The sequence below is a fragment of the Augochlora pura genome, chromosome 1 (genome assembly GCF_028453695.1).
Source record: "Augochlora pura isolate Apur16 chromosome 1, APUR_v2.2.1, whole genome shotgun sequence".
In the NCBI taxonomy this organism is placed as follows: domain Eukaryota; kingdom Metazoa; phylum Arthropoda; class Insecta; order Hymenoptera; family Halictidae; genus Augochlora; species Augochlora pura.
The window spans coordinates 10,675,630-10,695,302 of record NC_135772.1 but is presented as its reverse complement, the minus strand read 5'-3'; the positions used below and the strand labels follow the sequence as shown (position 1 = coordinate 10,695,302).

The following is a 19,673-nucleotide window of genomic DNA, read 5'->3' as shown; positions in this document are numbered from 1 at the left end:
TTACGTGATGGTGGACCGTTGCGAGAAATTTGTCGGAAGTCGAAAAGCAGGTTTTTTTCAATCATTTGCAACGAGTCCTTTGACGCGATTAGAAAAGTAGCATGTAAATCGAAAATTAAAATAGAATTAACTACGTAAATAGATGAATCTGATCAATATGGTCTATATACAACATTATTTATTGCAGTACAAATTAGAACAGATTTAATCTAAGTAACTGTTCTATTATCCGGACACTCTTGCTTCCATAATTAATTCGGCTAACCAAGGTTCTACTGTACCTCCTTCATTTAACCCATACATTAATTATACTAAATTAACCCTTGTTATGCAACGTTGGGATTTGTGTGGATTGAAACGCAGATAACTTACACCAATTGTTCGACACTTGACCTCGGCCATCATTAATGTGTATGTAGAGTGGCAACGAAATAGGTACGTATCAAATGTTCGCGTCATTTCTAAGGGTAAGTGATGTCTGCTCAAAATTTTCAGATAATTGCCCATCCCTAGAAACAAGTAACATTTAGCTACATTCTTTTATGGTAACCAAATTATTTAACATTTATTTATACTTGATTGGCATAGCACTCAATGTGTTAAGAATGAAAAAAGGTGTAACGGGATACATAGTACTTCAATCCAAAATGATCAATCCAAAATGCGAAAAAGCATTATGAGTCCGAGTAGACACAGATGTGATGGTCCGTGCAGTCATCAAATCCGTCAAAAAAGATTTTAATTCTTGCTTCTAATTTTTAAGTGTAGCTCCGTTGTGTTAGTTTATAGTTTCGTTGCATCCTGTAGATTGTCTTGTGGACCCCCGCGATATTTTAAACATATTTTTTCGCCGTCTGCTTGGAAATCGGTTTCCCGACGGTTTTCCAACGGGCAAACAAGTTACGACTTTACCGGAAATTACTATCTAGACCGCGGAGCTTGGCGCGAGCATTTTTAAGGTGTCATCATCGTTTTCGCCATTCCCGATAAGTAAAAAGGTTTCCCTGTGCCCGCAGCAAATCGATTTTGTCGAAAAGCGCAACGTTATTACGGCCCGAATATTGTTCAAAATGTAAACGTTACGGGAACACCGGTCCGTTCGTGTATTGCAAGCTTTGCAGATTGGTGGTCATTGAGAAATGCTAAATCACATTTTCCACGATTTATTGTATTGTTCTAAACAATACAGTTTGCAAAATCCGACAGCGTTTCTCTGATAATAGAGACCGAGTCAATTTATGCGAACAAATCGTTTCGCGCGCTTTGTCCGAAATTAAACATTATCTTTCGTTCTGTCCGGTCGACATTGATCAAGCGAATTTTCATGCATTCCTGATTAGAATGAACAAATGAAACCAAGGCAAAAAGTATTCGAATATCTTTCAAAATACAATAACTTCTTTAAAATTGAACTAAATGATCTCGATATATCTTTTAGATAAGGCGATGATTAAAAGGCTTTATTTTAATTTTGCTGTTGCTTTGAATGACCCAAAAAATAACTCCCGTTTTTAAACATTTTTCTCTGAACCTGGAACGAAAATTTAAAAAATGCAAATACAATATTTAAAAAATTAAATATTACAGATTCGCGATGCATTCGCAACTCAAAATTAAAATGTGAAAATTATAAATCGAAAATTTGTCGAACAGTGTTGTTATTGGTTATAGATATGAAAAAACACTAATAATTCTGTAATTAATGTAGGAAGTGATATCAGAATGTTGCTAGCTAGAAGAATTGAACTGATAATATTATTTTTTTGGTTCAATTGAAACGAAATTATTCTGGCTGGAAAGACAGAGTGTATTAACCCTTTGCACTCGAGTGGTGACTCTGAGGCACCACTAAAATTGTTCCATCACGTTCCAAAATAATTTTTATACTAACAAAGTTTAGATTAAAAAAAAATTGTTAACTGTAAAACTGTTGTGCTATGAATCACAAGAATCATTTTCATATGTATAACGTACACTTTGTCGCGTAAAATGGAAATATTACAAGCTGGAAAAATGATTTTAGATTTAAAGTTAAAATGGCTTCGAGTGCAAAGGGTTAATACCATTTAGTCTAGACGGAGACCTAAAAAGAAGCAGCCGTTTCTGGACACAAGTACGACGTACATTATAATACGTAATATACGCACGCGGTAAGGTTTCAGTATCTGCAAAGTAAACGCATAAGCCGAATTATTAATACGGAAATAACAGCGATACCTGATATTTGAACAGCGAACCGACGTATTGCTTTTACAAACGTTACTCTGGTTCCATAACGGTGTAAACGTACCTGACGTATATCATGAATAAATTGTTCGTTATTCGGTTATTATGAATACATTAAATCTCTGCGTTCCACATTGAATCGTAACTCGCGACGTGCCCCCCTTCCCCCTGTTTGTCCTATCATTTTTCCGATGCTCATTTCATTTTAAAATGCTGTTATTGAAATGTTTCTGCGGGCCAGCTGCGAATACTTTCATTGCCGAGGAAACCCAATACTTTCTATTGTTGAATATGTGGAAAATATAATTAGATAAAAGAAAACTATAAGCTACTAGCAAACCTGGCGAACTCCGTTTCGCCACCAGATCGCTCCGTTTTTTGTAACATTTCGTTTGGGGATTAAAAGATGAAGAAAAGTTATTTTTCTTGTTTTATAAACCATATTGGTTTGTAGTACATGCTATGTATCAGAGATGGCGCTGTATGTGAAAAATGATTTTCCCTGTTTTCCTGCTTTTCTGTTGAAATTTTTCCAGAATTTTGGTTGCTATAAACCTCACGGAGCCCGAGACCTTTCCAACGAATGCAAAACCGTGGAAATCGGTTCGTGCGTTCTGGAGTTATAGCGTCAGGAAGGAAAACCCGACTTATTTTTATATAATAGATGACATAATATACAATGAATACCGCGAAGGAAACTAAAACTAAATTATAACAACGCAACAACTCAAAACGCTCTTCACTCATCGGCTTCCAAATCAACTCTGCCCGTGCTTCTTAAAAACGAAAAACCTTACGCGATCGTCGCCACACATCTATAAACAAACGCGTTGGTATCGCAGCAGCAGATACAATGTCTTAGCCTACGGCACTGTCACATTGTGCCTGCCCTTCCTAAATTGCGATACTGCAAATATTATCTGCAATTTTGCGCCGCGCTAGAATCGACCGACAGGAGATTATCGCTCCAAATAGTTAGCCCTAAATTATTATCTAGTATAGGGTGTGCCACCTAACTTGGACATCTGTACAATTTCGAAAAATAAAATAAATTTCGAGGTTGGCTCGAGGAAACAAGTATTGTAATAGACGAAAATATTTTCTGATAACTTTTCAAGACATTAACCCCTTCCACTATAATAACGAGTCAGGCTCGTGATACAGGTTTTATACAAGATCTGCTAAATATGAATATTATTAATTTCTTCTATATTGAAATAAAAGTTAATTCTTCTGTTATTAAAGTTTAGAAATAAAAGTACATAAAGATAGTATAAGAAACAAAAATTGCCTGGTCCTATTATTAAAAATATTAAGGATAAATAAGTGCTGATCAACGCAATGTGAAAGGTATCGTAGTGCAAGGGGTTAAAATCCTTAAAATTTTATTTATCAGAATCTATTTGTTTCCGTAGTCATGCTATGAAAACTCGGGTAATAACGTGTCCATTAAAGACTATTAATTCCCCTCATGTAACTTTAAGTACCAAAAGCTCACAAATGTTGAAAAATGTTACTATCGCAATATTTCTCTTGATAAACCAAACATTTCTGTCTGCTGACATTTATTCGTATCACGAAAAATTAGGGGCTCAAATAAATACTCAAATTTGCTGAGGTAGCTTGTGTATCAGTTGAATCGCAAATACTAAAACTGGAGTAAGGTTATGCATATTTCACTGGACTTATTGATTACGATTAGTTATTTAATTTTTAATCATGTCAGTTTACTAATCAAGTTTTTAATTAATATTAGATATATATGCAGCAAAATTCAATTTATTTTAGCATGTATAAAGTACTTATTCATGAAATGTTCGATTTTATTTCTGCCCTATTTTTGATTCGCATCGTACATAAATTAATATTCGTTGCATTTTATTTTTATTACAAACTTTTAATACCGACCTATATTGCAATTTTATTTAGACCGGAAAGTAAAATTAACCGTTGGAGGGCTGAAAAGCTGAAATATTGGCACGAATGACGACAGTAAATAGTGATTAACCATTTCTATTTAAATATTATCGTATCTGAATATTTATTTGATGTTTCAGTATTATTGGGTTGGCAACTAAGTACTTGCGGATTTAGTACTTAAAAATATAAGTTTATTCAATTAGACAAATCAATTTTGACACTCCCTTTTTCCAAGGCTTTATTTTAATATACTGTATGTAACATAAAAATCGTGCTTGCGATGCTTGTTTTTTGGAAATAATGTGATAAAATATGACTGAAACGCGCGCGCCTTGCCCTTCCATCTTCAAACTGTAATAAAAACGAAACTAAATAATTAATCGGTGCAATTTTCTTGCTAAATTAAAGGTGGAAGTCCAAACAGCAAGAAAACAATACAGATTAGGTGCTTTGATCTTGCCTTTTCGGAAATAATACAATAAAATATGTCTAAAATGCGCTTCTTGTCCTTCCAGCTTCAAACAGTGATAAAAACGAAACTAAATAACTAATCGACATAATTTTCATGCTAAATTGAATATAAAAGTCCATACAGTAAGAAAACAATATAACTTAATTACTTTGAATACGTTGATAAAATGAAAGCGAAAATGCAATATCTGCAATCACTTAATCGCCAACCCAATAGATACGAGAATATGGAGAAATGTCTATCTAACTGTAACAATTGGAAATGTTGACAGCGTCAAAAAATATTTAGAGCATTTGGAATAGGATACTATAAAGCAACCTTCATACGTATGCGGCAACGGATGTTTTACGAATTTGAATAGATGCATCGTAGTTTTTGACCGGATAGCAATCTGAACGCAAGAAATAAAATTCGTCGTTCTCGAACTACATATAAAAATCCTACATAAATTTCACCGAACGCGCCGCACTATTTTGACTAAAATTAACCGGCAACCGATGCGAAAACCGATGGGATACTGCGAACGCGCAACGTTGTACGCATTCGCGAACGGAGACGAGTGCTGGTGATCGCGACTCGATAAAACGCTGCGATGATTTTTTCCCTACAAATCACAGGAAATTGCACACAGCCATCGTACAAAAAACTTTCGGCGGAAATCAGATTTATTGGCGCGCCGTAATTTTTTTTCCGGGATAGGAACGGCTGCGTCTGCCACCGGGAGATAAATGAAACGCGGCCACGGAAAGTTTCGTGATTACTATGGCGCGGCGATGGTAGTCAAAAAGTATTTCGGGTATCGATTCCGGAATGAATGGCGCAAGCAAAAGAACTTCGTTCCTTTCAATTTCATAATATCGGCGAAAAATATACATATATTTTTCTATAGAGGAATTGCATTTATCGTTGTCTCTGCGAGACTGAAAATCATTCGAGTCGGCATTTCTGTGAACGGGCATTATTATAAATTTCATCGAACCGAACGTATCGCATAACACGGCGCTCTACGCTTTAATGTAGATATGAACGTAGTGATCCGAAATCCGTGACCTCTCCTTGTTAGCTATTTTGTTGAATTGTCATGAACATTGAAATAATATCATTATGGTATTCGATATGGTGAGACCTTAAACCGCGTAATCTCAGTATAGTGCGTACCGACAAATCCCATAAAATAATTTTTTTATCAAAGATTCTTTTTGTGGCTTCCCCTTTTCTTCTCTGTATACATTCAAAAATAGCTAAGACGTTACTTAAAGCGACTGCAATGATATATCTTAAACCAAACCGAATGTAATTGTAAAAGAATGAACAGTCTTGCAACCAATGCGACGATTTCTAGTGTATATCTGCGACCGAGGGACTTCGCCAAAATACATCGACCGTGTTTGGTGCTTTCCTTTGCCAGAAAAAAACTGTACAAATACCTGGAATTTTCATTTCAACACAGTGAAGGCAATACGCAACCCGAGAGCAGCCAATGATTACAAAATGCAATCAGAGAGCACGCGTCCGATTAAACAATCAACGCAGTTAAAATTCAATTAAAGTTATCCACGCAACCCTATACCAGTCGTCACGAGTCAGGCATACCCGTGCCGGAAGTTCAAACTAGCAAGCTCCTTCATGGTCGTTTACAGTCCGACCAGACAATTGTCGGCATTAAAAATGTGCAATCCGCTTAGCGCAAGGACATTCTATTAGCCAAGTGTTTGTCGGTGAAACCGGGATCCGTCGCTTTACGCGTGCCGAGCGCCGCGAGTAATGATAAAGGAGAGCTGGCCGCGGGTTCGGAAATGAGGAAGACGAGAGGAAAGCCTCGTTTCACGGAACATTAAATTCCGTCGGGACGGGCGGAGAAGCGGGGAAACGCAGCCGTCGCGAGGACGACCAGGCGGACAGGAGGAGATATTCTTAAAAGGTTGTTGCATCGGTGAAACGAACGGAAGAACGGATGAAGAGAAAATAACAAGGAGGAAAACGGCTGGGAGAACCTCGGCGACGGGGAAGATGAAACCTAGTGACGCGTCAATCGAGTGTGAAAAGCCCGGGCCACCGTGATTCCGAAGTTTCCTTTTCTCGTTTCTATTGCGTCATAAGGGCACGGTCGCGCCCCGTCGATCCGACGACGGCCGACGCACACAACGACTTGTTCGATTTTCGGCGATCCGCGTTCCTCGACGTCGCTTTCAATTCGCAAGTTGTCGCCTCGGCGAATTGTTCTCTCGCTGACCAACACACCGCGATTTTCAGCGACCCTTCCGTGCTACGGCTCGACGACGGGTCACCGAAGTTCCGAGCTGCTCGGTCATCGCCCCCTCTTTCCGATGAGGAATCGATGTTAGGGCACCGAAGGGTTCGCTGACAAGATGAACGTTTCTCATTTTCAGAGTACGCGACCGTCCAAACCAGGGACTTTTACTATACCGGTATATATCGTACCGATGTTCATCGGTCTTTTTTCGGTTTACCTATCTCATTCGAATTTCTATAGTATTTCTAGCATTTCACAGCAGATTCAAAACTAGTATTACTTTATTAACAATATTAACCCCTTGCGCTATAATAACGAGTCAGACTCGTGATAAAGATTTCACGCATGATCTGGTAAATGTGAATATTATTAATTCATTTCAAATCGAAATCAAATTTAATTGTGATACAATAAATAAGAATCTATCTAGTCCTATTAAAGAAAATATTAAGAACGAATGAATGCTAATTAACAGAGCGTGAAAGGAATCATAGTGCAAGGGGTTAAGATGACAAATAGTAACATGTAGTACCATAATCACTGTGCTATCCAAGTTGGAATAAAATTACAGTTTATAGTTATATGTACAGATTGTATTTTGATAAATAATAATAATAATTAACGTATCCTACGCGTACAACGTTATATATTGAAATCTATTGATGTTTTTATATTAGGGTACAATATTATATCAGTATTTTTATAGTAAAAATTAATAAGATTTTGTAGCGAATAGTTTTCCAACTGATTCTCATTATCTTTACACTTAGAACAATCATGATTTTAAGAAAATTAAACATGCGTGGCAGTATCCCTGAAAAGGTTAAAGATAATCGAATACAAACGAAGACAAATTCGGGCAATATAGCGGTAAAGTTTGTCATTTATATAAAGCAAACCATTCTGGTAATGTAAGGTTGATACGGCGATAAAAATGAGTTAATTTCAGTGTTCGATTGCCTATCCTCTGCCTCAAGAAAAAAAACCTCTCAATTAGGAAATAAATTGCTGAGCAACGTAATTGAGGCCAGTGTGTCGATGATCAAACTTAACCCAGCTATAGAACGATAAGTGGTTGCCTCCATCTTCTGCTAAAGTTTCAGGAAACCAGAAATTGCTACCATAAGTAAAATTTTAATGAACTTCTTACATAAGAGTTCTAAGACAAGAATTCACGGGCATGAATCATCGAGTATGCTAATTTTATAAACCTTTTACTGATGTTGGCCCTAGCATGCATTACACGTTAAAATCGTATTAAAATATTTTTAATAATCTTATTGCACATTTCTGAAGGAAAAATTTGTTTCTATTTTCTCTAATTTCTGTATCAAATTCCTGATTTTATAAAGTTATCTCGTATTGATAATCGCGACGAGTATTTTATTTCAAAATTGAAAATACTTGGAAAAATGTTTAATTTTCTATTTACGATCGAGGCCCGTCGAGTCCCGCCGACCTTTTGTTCTTCAGTTACAATTGCATGCGAATACGAACGTTATAAAAAAAAAAGTTGAAATTGTTCGCGACCATGGAAGACGAAATGTTTGTGATATTTTCTAGATTTTTCGCCGCTGTGCTGCGCACGTAGATTTACTATTTCTCGAACGCGATACAGATTCGCAAAGAATCCTCGGGAACCGTCGCGATCGTCATCGTATGGACAAATGTATCAGACCCCGATCCGCATACGAATTGAGCCTTCAGGATCCTTCAAGATCGATCCCCATTTCTGCTAAATTGATAGGCTCCGCAGAGAAAGCCTTGTGTCGCGGCAAGATCCTCGCCGAAGATAAATAGGCGGTATGAAAGCGACAGCGTTTTCTGAATATTGGGCTCCGGCGGCGAAGAATCGATCAATAGGCTGAATAGCTCAATCGCCAAAGCAGTCGTCCGGCAAACAAAGGCGCCGGGAGTTGAATCACGGTTAGGCAATACGAATTTTTCCATTCCATAACAAATAAATCATCTGAGGAAGACATCGACGCCATTGAAGCCTGATACTAGATGTTCGATTTCTCGCGGCCGTTCCATGGAATTGGAACAAATTTCCTCGGATGAGAAATGAACGAAATTAAAAATGGGTTCGAATCGGGATTCATTTCCACTGTTTTCGTCGTCTATCGTGTCTCCAATGATCCTATGTTCCGATAACGTTTACTTTGAATTATTTAGAAACGATAGCGCGGTGTTCGCACTTTTTCTTCAAATGTTCGAGCAAATAGCAGATAATAAGGTGAAACTGTATAATATCGGATGTTCTATTTTCGTGGTTCCGCTATCGTTCCGTACCAACCTTCCTTCAATTATTCATCGAGTTGAAGTTCACTCAGAAATTCTATCCTATTTTTGTTCTTTCCCGAAACGGTATTTTCTTGGACTCCTGATTTTCGCTTTCCAAAGTAATGAGCGAATGAATAATTAATGAGATATTAAATTGCCCATTAAGAAGTTTTTGTAATTTCTTTTTCTGGTAAAATATTGTACCATCACTATCACTCGTGGAACATGTTTGCTTATTTGTTTCATTAAAGAATGACGCTCCTTCGGTTCGTAAAACTATTGAAAAGATATATTTTCAGCGCTTCCAACAGATAATTGCGTACGTTGCTGAACGGGCCTGGATAATTAAAGTTATCGTTACCTAATTATTAAATTTAATCATCACACCCTATGATTCGATTTACGCTAATAATGAAAAGTAATCCAATATGTAACTGCAAACTAGCTAATAAATAATTAAATGTTATTCAGTTTCACGGCTTCAATTTATAATCCTATGATAAATTGATCGACATGTCCAATCATTCTGTAGCATGTGTCGCAGCATCGCGAATTCGTATTCAGAACAAGAGAATCGAATAAATTTCATTTCTAATAATACTGATTAGTGTTAACATCATGTTTAATAACTGTTAGGATTTCTACTAGAATAATTATTAAAGACAAATAAGTTCAATCAATGAAGATGTGAGGAGAATAAAACACAGAAGAGTTAAAAATTCTTCGACTTTCGACCAACAAAAAGTCGATCTTCAAAAATCAGTCTTCTTGTAAATTATATTAACCTTTTTATACTTCAAATTAATCTCTGCGTAGGTCACATTTTGCACTCCAAAATAATACTTGTGTAGATCGTATGCATCTTTTTGTAAATAAAACGAACCATTTGACACCTTTTGCAAATGAAATTTACATATCGTAATTACTTGTAATAATATACATACCAAATTTACAAAATAAATTGATATATATAATCATATCAAATTGAAGATTAACGAAGAGTAATTATTTATAATGAAATTTAAATTATTTTATAAATATTCATACAAATTCATATTACGTTTAAATACTTAATCAAAGGCGTTCGATTTTAATCTGTGAAAAGGTCATCTGCAAAGTGATGAATATGATGTTTAAACAATTAATTTGGAGAGGCAAAAGTTGAATACAATCAATAAGAGTACAAAAAGGTGAATATGATTTTACAGAAGGATTAATTCGCAGTGCAAAACTGTGCCTGAACTACACGTTTTTCAACCTTCCTAATCAACTCCGCCACTTTAAGGTGCGCCAAGTCCGTAGCAAATCCTGTCTTCTCAGCGAACCGTCATCCAATCGGAGCGAAGTAATTTCCGTTCTTATCCTCGACTGCTTAGTGGCGCGAAAAGCGTAGCTACTGTATGCGTGCGCGCCAAAAAATCATCGACCAGTCGATCGTCCAGTTTTACGTAAACGCGACGGTTCGTCGTCAGGTGAGCGGAGAGCTAGTACCCTATCGGATCCGAGGCATTGCGTCGTCTAGCCAGCCGGCCAGTTGTGTAACACGTGAACCGAACGCGGCGTTCCACGGCGTGGGGATCGTTAATAACACCGTATTACGGCTTTCGCCGCGATATACACGGGAGCGCGCACCCTCAGCCGACGAGAAGCCGCGTCCCTATTTTACAGGGAATTAATTATCAGCCCCGGCTGGCTGGTGTGAAACGGGGACGACGCCTGTTACACGGCGCGCCGGAATGAAACTGCACCGGAAATGTAATAGAATCGCGGACCCCTATGATTGTCTCTCCGTTCTGCAAAATAGTTTCTCCCGTTCCGCGAGCGGAATTCTATTGCGTCGCGTCGCGTCGCGTCACGTCGAGCCGCGGCGCGGTTCTTTGCCAGCGCGTGCACGCGAGCCGGAATCAAAGGCTTCCGGAATTTTTGTGCAGAGCCCTGTGCCCCGAGCATCGACGCTGGTTACAGCCCGCCTAGGATGGCCGTTCAAGGTTAAACTCATGATTTTAATCGCCTTACCGGTTATGTGCTCGTTCCAGCCGCGTGCGACATGTCGTCGCATCGAGGAAGACGTAGAAAGAGTGATCGAAAACGTGGAGTAAGAGCTCTTCGATGCTAAGCCCGGAAAAACTGCTTGCAGAGTTGTTTGCATAACTGTCTACAGTAGCAGCCATGAAACTAAGACGAGGAGCTTCGATTTCAGTGGTATGTATATCGTTCAGGACGAAGTTAGCTAATTAACCCCTTGCACTATAACAACGAGTCAGACTTGTGTTAAAAATGCCACGCGAGATCTAATAAATATATTATTCATTTCTTCGAAAGCAAATGGAATTTTTCTGTTATCAAAGTCTAGAAACGGAAATAAATAAAAGCAATAAAAAAACAAAAATTATCTGGTACCATGAAGGACAGTATTAAGAACAAATAAGTGCTAGTCAACGCAGCGCGAAAGGAGTCGTAGTGCAAGGGGTCAATGACCATTCCTTACATGGTTAAACTAATAGTTTATTTCTATTGTAAACGTCCTGAGTGTTCGATACTTGTTTGTTACGTGCCAACTCTTATATTTCATTGTTTCTTCTGCTGGATCAGAATCAGTCTAGCTTCGTGAGCAAACATAGTTGTAAAACACGTTGTGAACAATTTTTGAAAGAATTGAGAAACATTTTTGAAAGTGGTAAATGTGTAATTATTTTCATGCATATTTTTTCCTATCATATAGCGCATTAATGTATTTTAGGACTACCGGAAAATAATGTCCGCTAATGTAATTTTATTTGCGCAATATATTTCTCAAAAATAATATTCATAAATCGCCGTCACGCTGACAACAGAGCGTAAGTTACGGCTATATTAAATTATTATAATAATACAATAAATATTAGGTGCATATAAAATTTATTATTTTCTTGCTTTTTAAAAACAGATAGAATTTTCCGATAGACCTAATTGTTTAAGGTAGACTAGTTATAATTATTAAAGATTGAAGAGTTATCCTCGAAATTCTTCAAGTTATTTATATTATTTTTTCCCAATATGAGGCTTCCGGAGATCCTTATTCTAATACCAAACCAAAAAAGGACAATTCCAAAAAACCACTGAAAGGATACGTATAGAAAAATAACGAAGAAATAATTGTTGAGATTGTGTATAAAAGAAGTTATAACGCGGAATGTTTGTTTTACGATTTTGTAAATTTGAACGCGATTCAACTTTATACCTAAAATGAATCACACAGAGAATTTCTAAACGATTGTATAAAAAAAGTGGAAATAATCGCACAGTTCGCAGTTTAAAAAAGGTAAATTGCTATACTAATTAGAAACTTTTTTCCCTTGTTTTCAAAGTAATGTAGAAATTTGTTAAAATGTTTTTGCGAGTAATTGCAATCTGGTAATTCAACGAGAAAATAATATTAGCGTTAACTGCTGCATCGAGATCCGACTTCATCGATTCGACCACCGAATCGACGCGACAACATCCACTCGTAACGCAAACGATCCGAGAGAAGAGGAAAAGCCGCGATATCGAAATACTAAAAGTTTCCGCAAGATAAATGCCCGCCGTGATACAACGATCGAGCTTTAATATCGAGTGAAAAATTTGTTCGGGAACCGTGAGGCGCGATGAGAGGGAGCATCGATGATAGCCATGAAATCCAAAATAGATGAAGAGACATGGCCGGGCAATGTCTGATAGGGTGGTGTGGACTGGGGAGGAGAAGAGTGGGGATAATCGAGAGACAAAACGAGGAGCCCGACGAAGGAAAAACTCAGCTGTACGCAGCCCTGTAGAAAAAGTAATTGAAGCTTCAATTGCCGAATAAATTGGCTCGAATTTGTATCGCCTGTCCTTCCTACCCATTTTTGTTGGCCGTACGTTTATCCAACGATTCCGCGTAACAAAGTAGCGCACACTGCATTCAGCACGAATAAACCTATCCGCAATCATTTCTCTGCGTACGAAAAAACAACGTATGAATAAATAGCCAATAATCGAATAAAATAAAACCGATAATACACAAAAGTTTAATATCGTTTCATAAAATATCGTGAATATGTATTTCGAATGTATCATTACTTTTTACATATCTGTTTCTCCGATTACATTCTAACTCGATTTAAATGTTAGGATTGGTAATAATATTTTTTACAAAATATATTAAACTATTAGAAGATGATTTGAAGAAATAACGTTAAAGGAACGCACACATCAAAAAGTTGTCGAACCTTAAAATCGTGTAACTTCGTATTAAAAGATCTTAAAACATTCTGTTGCAGCTTATTTTAAAGAATCAGGCATAACAAATATTTTAAGATCTTTTTAAATTAAAGTTGCAGGATCTGGAACATGAACAGTTTCTATAATTCAGTGTTTGTTTAATTTTACGAAGTAATCTCTACATAATGAATTGCAAGCTAATTTGAAAGAATACTCCAGTTTCTACACGGTTGAAAATTTCATAAAGTCTTGTTTTAACGCTCTGACGTAGATTTCGTTTTATTTGTATGCTGAAACAAATACCATCAGATCGAATTCGATACGTATTTTTAACAGTATGTATACTTACGATTTATTTCATTGTTCAGGTAAATACGAAACTCGTTTTTATCAGAGGTTGAAAATTGTTACACTTCGGTCCTGAAAATGGTTTCGCCTGGTTTGATTGTTATGAAGAACCGAAAATATTCAACAACTATCAGTTTCGATTGTAGTTCCCATTTTCGATCTCCATATGAATTCCATAACCAGTATTTTTTCATTTTTCTGTCGTTGCTACAAAAATTTCAGATTCGATTCTTGTACAGAATTTCCCGTAATTGATATAAACGAAGAAGAAACACATAGGTACAACATTAATTTATAACATAATGATAAAATTTATAAAATTTATAATTTGTCGCTAGACTGCGGATTTTATCCAATTTTAGTATTATTCAGTTTCCATTCCTTATGCTCAGTTTCGATTTCGTTTTGTACTACAGTTAATATAGAAACGTTTCATGTTACTGATAACGTAACACGATATCTATAGAACCGTTCGAAGACCGTCACAGAATTGAAAAATATCGGATACGGAACAGATATGCGAACAAAAATAGTAACTAATTAATTTGGAACTTCGATTCTCCATATTCGAAAAGTTTCGCATAACCGTTTCAATTGAAACAGTTCGAACCATTAGTGCCGGTTAACGTTCGAAGCCCTGCTAAACTAAACGAACATTCGAATCTCTATAAAATAGATCTCCAAGATCCGGGATGATGGATTTTAAATTGCCGTCTCCCCCGACAAAACTGTCGGATGAAGTGGTACATAATCGGCGGGCATATTGAAAATAATTTACGTACAAGCGTCGTTCTGCATTCTAAAATTTAATGAGAACTCGAGCAGGGCTATCGAGGAGAGGGACGAATTGGCCGTACGACTGAATACAAATGGGTTCATTTGCAAAGGAGAGAACAGGGGGGGGGAGGGTCCCAAAGCAGCGGACAAATAGTTGACCAAACCTATTATTATTCTTCCTCCGAGTGCCGAGTTCTTTCACTTATCCCCGTCCCTGGTAACGAAATCTTCGTCGACTTCAGCTGACACGTCTGGCAGACAGAACGGCGAGAACGACGTTAGCACGTGAGAAATCAGTCTGAATCCAATCAATTTTTGCTTTTACCTGTCACTCGTAAAGGACAAGGGAACACCATGCTGCTCTCGTTCGACGAGAATGTCATCGGATCGTTCGTTCGGTTCAATGGGTTTATTCACATTAATCACCATATTATTAGTGAACATCGAGATCGTACGTCTCTGTTTTACACGTTAATACTACTTACATCAACGGAATAAAATTATGTCTAAATACTTTGTTATAAACACTTACACCATACCGTCAGTTGTCTACTTTCACAGAGATTAACATTCTACATTAATATACTCAATCGCAGTGCGTGAATTGCTCTCTGTGTGTCCAGCAAAATACGTGAGCGTTAAAATTAATCGTGTTCTAACTACGGTAGTTGTTCAGAGTACATTAAAAAAGTGTGTGAGTACTGCTGTGCGACGTGACAAAATCGTTGCTTGTGTAGTAAGTGGAAATACATATCATTGAAAATTAAGTGCCCCGACAGAAAATATTCGATCGAAATCGTAGACGCTCGGTGCTCATTAGAAACGAAAACTATGACAATACAATAACGATATATGGAAAAAATTATTGATAAAATTACGAATATTTTGTCTACGCTTTTCAGCATTGATAAATAATTTTTAAATTTAAGTAGAATAGGTAATCATTACAATACAATATCATACAAAGAGCAAATGTTAATATCATGTTTTTTTTATTAATATCTTTCATCTTTTAGTTATCGTTTTATTCACCTTCGTTTTTAATGAAAATATTTTCCACATCGAACCATACGAATAATTATGTAACAACAGAATTTGTTTGACCGAATACTTTTTGCCAGGGGTGTAGCCCGTGATCGTATACAAAAACCATGTTCCCAAGTTGCAGGCCGGCAAGATTAAAGGGCCTATACGAATTTAAACAAACGGCCGAGTCTTATGCACCCCGAGAAATTTTGAAGCTATAAATCGCTCGGGAATAGTTAGCGATGGGCTCGAGACGCTTCGAGTCTGTTCAAACTTACGAGGAAAGTTTCTAAAGTCTTGAGCTCGGCTATCTTCGAGTGTTAGCCGAAATTAGGGCCTCTTAAAAGTTTCAGAAGGTCTGGTTGAGATAATTGATACAATAAATCTTAGAAGTGTTAAAGCTGCTGAACAACTGGAACGGTTGCATCATCGCCGGCGGAAGGTAATGAGAATAGATAATGAAACCTTGCGGAGGGAAACTATAAATTTTCGAAATGTCGAGCTTAGATATGCGCGAAAATTTCGAAGTTTCAGCCCTTCCGTGACTTTTCAAATATCGAAGATTACTGTCACTTGTAACTTTTGAATAGCCTAATTTCAGCCATGCACGATTATTTAAAAGAACTAAAGAAAATGGAACGCGTTCGCTATTTCCAAAAGTTAGAAAAATTTTAAAATACTGTGAACAATTGCGTTTATCGTGATCAGTATTTTTAATTGACGCGTCACTATTTGAACTAATCAAAGTGTACACTAATGCTGATCTATTTCTATAAATTAAAATTCGAGAATTTTTATTATTCTAAACTGTACTAACCTTCACTAACGTTTTTCAAGCCTTTTATGTATTGATAATAATCAAATAAAAAAAAAATATATATATATAATATAAACATAAAATCTAACTGGAACTGTGCAGAGCCTTGTCACTAAAATGAACTTCGACAATTTCACGATTGAAGCGCACTCTCAGAGTCGCGACAGTTAAACGCTCGACAAGCTAAATTACTGGATAATGGAAAAGGCAGCTATCTAGTCGTCGAAAATAAAATTTAAGGGTCTCCGGGAAATATAACACTATCGGAATCGTTCCGAATGATTGTACAGGTAAATTGCTCGAATACTTGGGCGAATATAGGGAGGGACTCGGGCTATTACTAGGTACGGCACGGTGTAAGCTCTTCGATTACACCGAGCCCGTGTATCAGGGCGGAGCTTTAAAAAAGTCACGGTGGATAGGTTTAAGCGCGCTATTATATGAAGTAACACGTGGCACCGGCGCGATACAACCTGCATGTAGTTAACTACTCGTTGCACAGTGCAATCTCGGAATCAACCGGGCAACTTGGGAGCACGCACGCCGATAAAAAGGGCTACCGGACGGCGTGATATACGCGTCGTTACGCCCGGAAAATATTTTCGTTGTTATCGCCCGGCAAAGTTTCACCGAGCACTAACAATTACCATTCCGAGCCAGCGAATCATATTCAACCCTTAAACCGGAATCCGCGTAAACGCGCACTGCCCTATTTAAATATTCAAACGAGACGTGATTCTTGAATTTCCACAGGGTGACTGGAAATGGTTTGATCGGCCGCGGAATTATCGAACAAGAAAGCTCGTTCACGCCGAAATAGCGATTACAGCAATTAACCTGTTACCGGGTATGACGAATTATTTCGTCGGAAAGACAACTCCAATGGGCATGACAAATTTCATCTTCAATCTTCAAATTTCAATTTAATTTTTGAAATTAATATATAGAACGCGTTAGGTTTTGCGTTGGGGCTCGGAATTAACCTGCACGCAGCATTCCCATCGCGAGGACTACGCCTTCTGAATAACGTCGCACGTCTCGCTCCTTATGGGCGCCTCTTTCGATACGAAGCACCTCTGAGGCGTGTCTGTATCACTGTGTGTGACTCTGAACAATGTGTGTGTTGAGCGATCATTGGGGAACAAGACACGCGACGGAATTCAGAGACGAGACCTTAGCCCTCGCGAGCCTCATAGCGCGTGCCGGTTAATTCCGAGCCCTGATTTATGCCATCCTTATTTACTTCGAATGTGCACAGCTGAATTTCAGACATCACTATAACATTTTTTTACATATAGTATACTAAAGGTGCAAGGATATACTAAAGGAAGCTGTGTAACAACTAACATGTATATGTTCAACAATAATTCCATCAAACAACATTGGAAATATTCGAGTTATATATTTTCTTTATATGTCATCAAATATTTTGTCAAGATAAATAAGTGACAGCCATTTTGTAAAAGTACTAAATACACGTTAATATAACTTCCCATTGAGAAGGAAAAAGGTCCCATTGCAGATTGAGTTGGAAAGTCAATTACCCGGTAAACAGATTAAACGTTGGCTTAGATTTTGTTCAAGACTGCTAATCCCTCGCCGCATAATTCTTATTCTTCTTATTTCAATATTTGAGCATTGAAGTTAACGTGGCGTATAATAATTTTCTTGTTTCTACTATGAATTGATAAAGGGCGAAGGGGTTCTGGTTGTTGTAACTATCAACAAAATTTTACGGCGAGAGATTGAAAAGGCGATTGAAATTTGAGTGGTGGGTGAACAAAGAGTCAGAATTATTAATTATGCAAAAAACCAGTTAACTGTTGCAATCTCTTTGAAAGTGTGTAAGTTACTGTAAATCTATCGTATATTTTTTATTTTCTTCATATTTTCTATAAATACATTTTTATTTGAAAAAGTATCCTTCTTCTCAAGCAGTTTAACCGTTTCACGAATATATTCGTCATGTAAAAATGGCAACATTTTGTGTTATGACGGGTATAGTCGACAGAAACAACAGGTAACTATTTAAAGTCCAACTTTTGGACTACGAAATGCATGTTGTATTAGATTTCGAAACACTCCCCCCTTTTTGAAAATTACAGCTTTATGATTTTGATCACAGTGCGACTCCTTTATTCATCCATCAGAAATTAATCGAAAACATGATATTTATAAACTAAATTCTGACACGAAGAAGAGAGGGAATTGCTTAAAAGAGAGATTTAATTCTATAACTGTGCCTCGACAAAGCCTTAATGTATTTTAATCTGATCCTCAGCTTCCAAAATAATTGTCTCAGTTGGTACGGTAGAAATGAATTTATAATTATCACATTTTTGACAAACGTTCAATCGCTTTTCTAGCAATCTTACGTAAGCCAAACGTAGACCATACAGGAGAACGAAGATCGTGTAACTAAAACATTAGACTGCGAGTGTTGTGAATCTGTAATAAGAGTTTCGTTACATTAAGAATAAAGTCAGAAAGGTTATTGCATAAACTTTTTATTTCAGCATGTTTCGCGTATCCATATCTGCTGTAAATGTATGAAAGTCATAGTCTAGAGTGAATAATGGGATTAATCGATTTGCGAGTGTACTATTTTATAACTGCTGTGTAAATGACTGAAAATGCGATAGAATGAGTATTTACAAATTCTTGTTAATTAAATGCAACTTTAATATAGGTTTCGGTAATACGATTTTAGTAAATGCGAGCTTCGAGGGTGAGTGTAGCACTTCGAAGCTTATGCGTAACAATCACTCTGCCACTGTAGCGATAATTACTTTATATTAGATCGACATCCTTCGTTGAAGATCCTTAAACTCGATCACAGTTGTACAAAAAAATAGAAACTGAGTACTTACATTTCGTTCGAATGCATTTACACGACTGTGAACTTCCTACCGATTCCGATTAATTCGACGTAATCTCACGCTACGAAAAACGTTTGCACGCAATGTTTCTATTATCTAGTTATTAACGAATAAGCAGACAAACTTTCAAAATGATATCTCTAAGAAACCTGTGTTACTCATTTTAATGACGATTCTTATTTTACCAGAACATCTTGTCTCACGCTATGCACAGAGAGATCTAAATTGTTTGGACAAACTTCGATAATAAACTTCAGTAATTCTGGAATTCGGGTGTTTCAGCACATTCGAAAAAACAGCAGCTCGGAACTGTATTTCGTTTCAACAAATTTTCAAATTCAATTGTCCTGCGTACCGTATAGGATAGAATTCTCTCCATATAATCGCTTCGCTGGGTGTCGGTCATACAATTGCAAAAATACAATAGCCACCGGTCAACAATTACTCCGG

General features: G+C 37.1%; 1 protein-coding gene across 6 annotated transcripts in view; it reads right to left on the bottom strand.

Annotated features, from left to right (window-relative positions):
* The window catches only part of Tmod (tropomodulin), a 167,988-nt gene that overhangs the window by 50,691 nt on the left and 97,624 nt on the right, over positions 1-19,673 (bottom strand). The gene's annotated exons all lie outside the window — the stretch shown is intronic.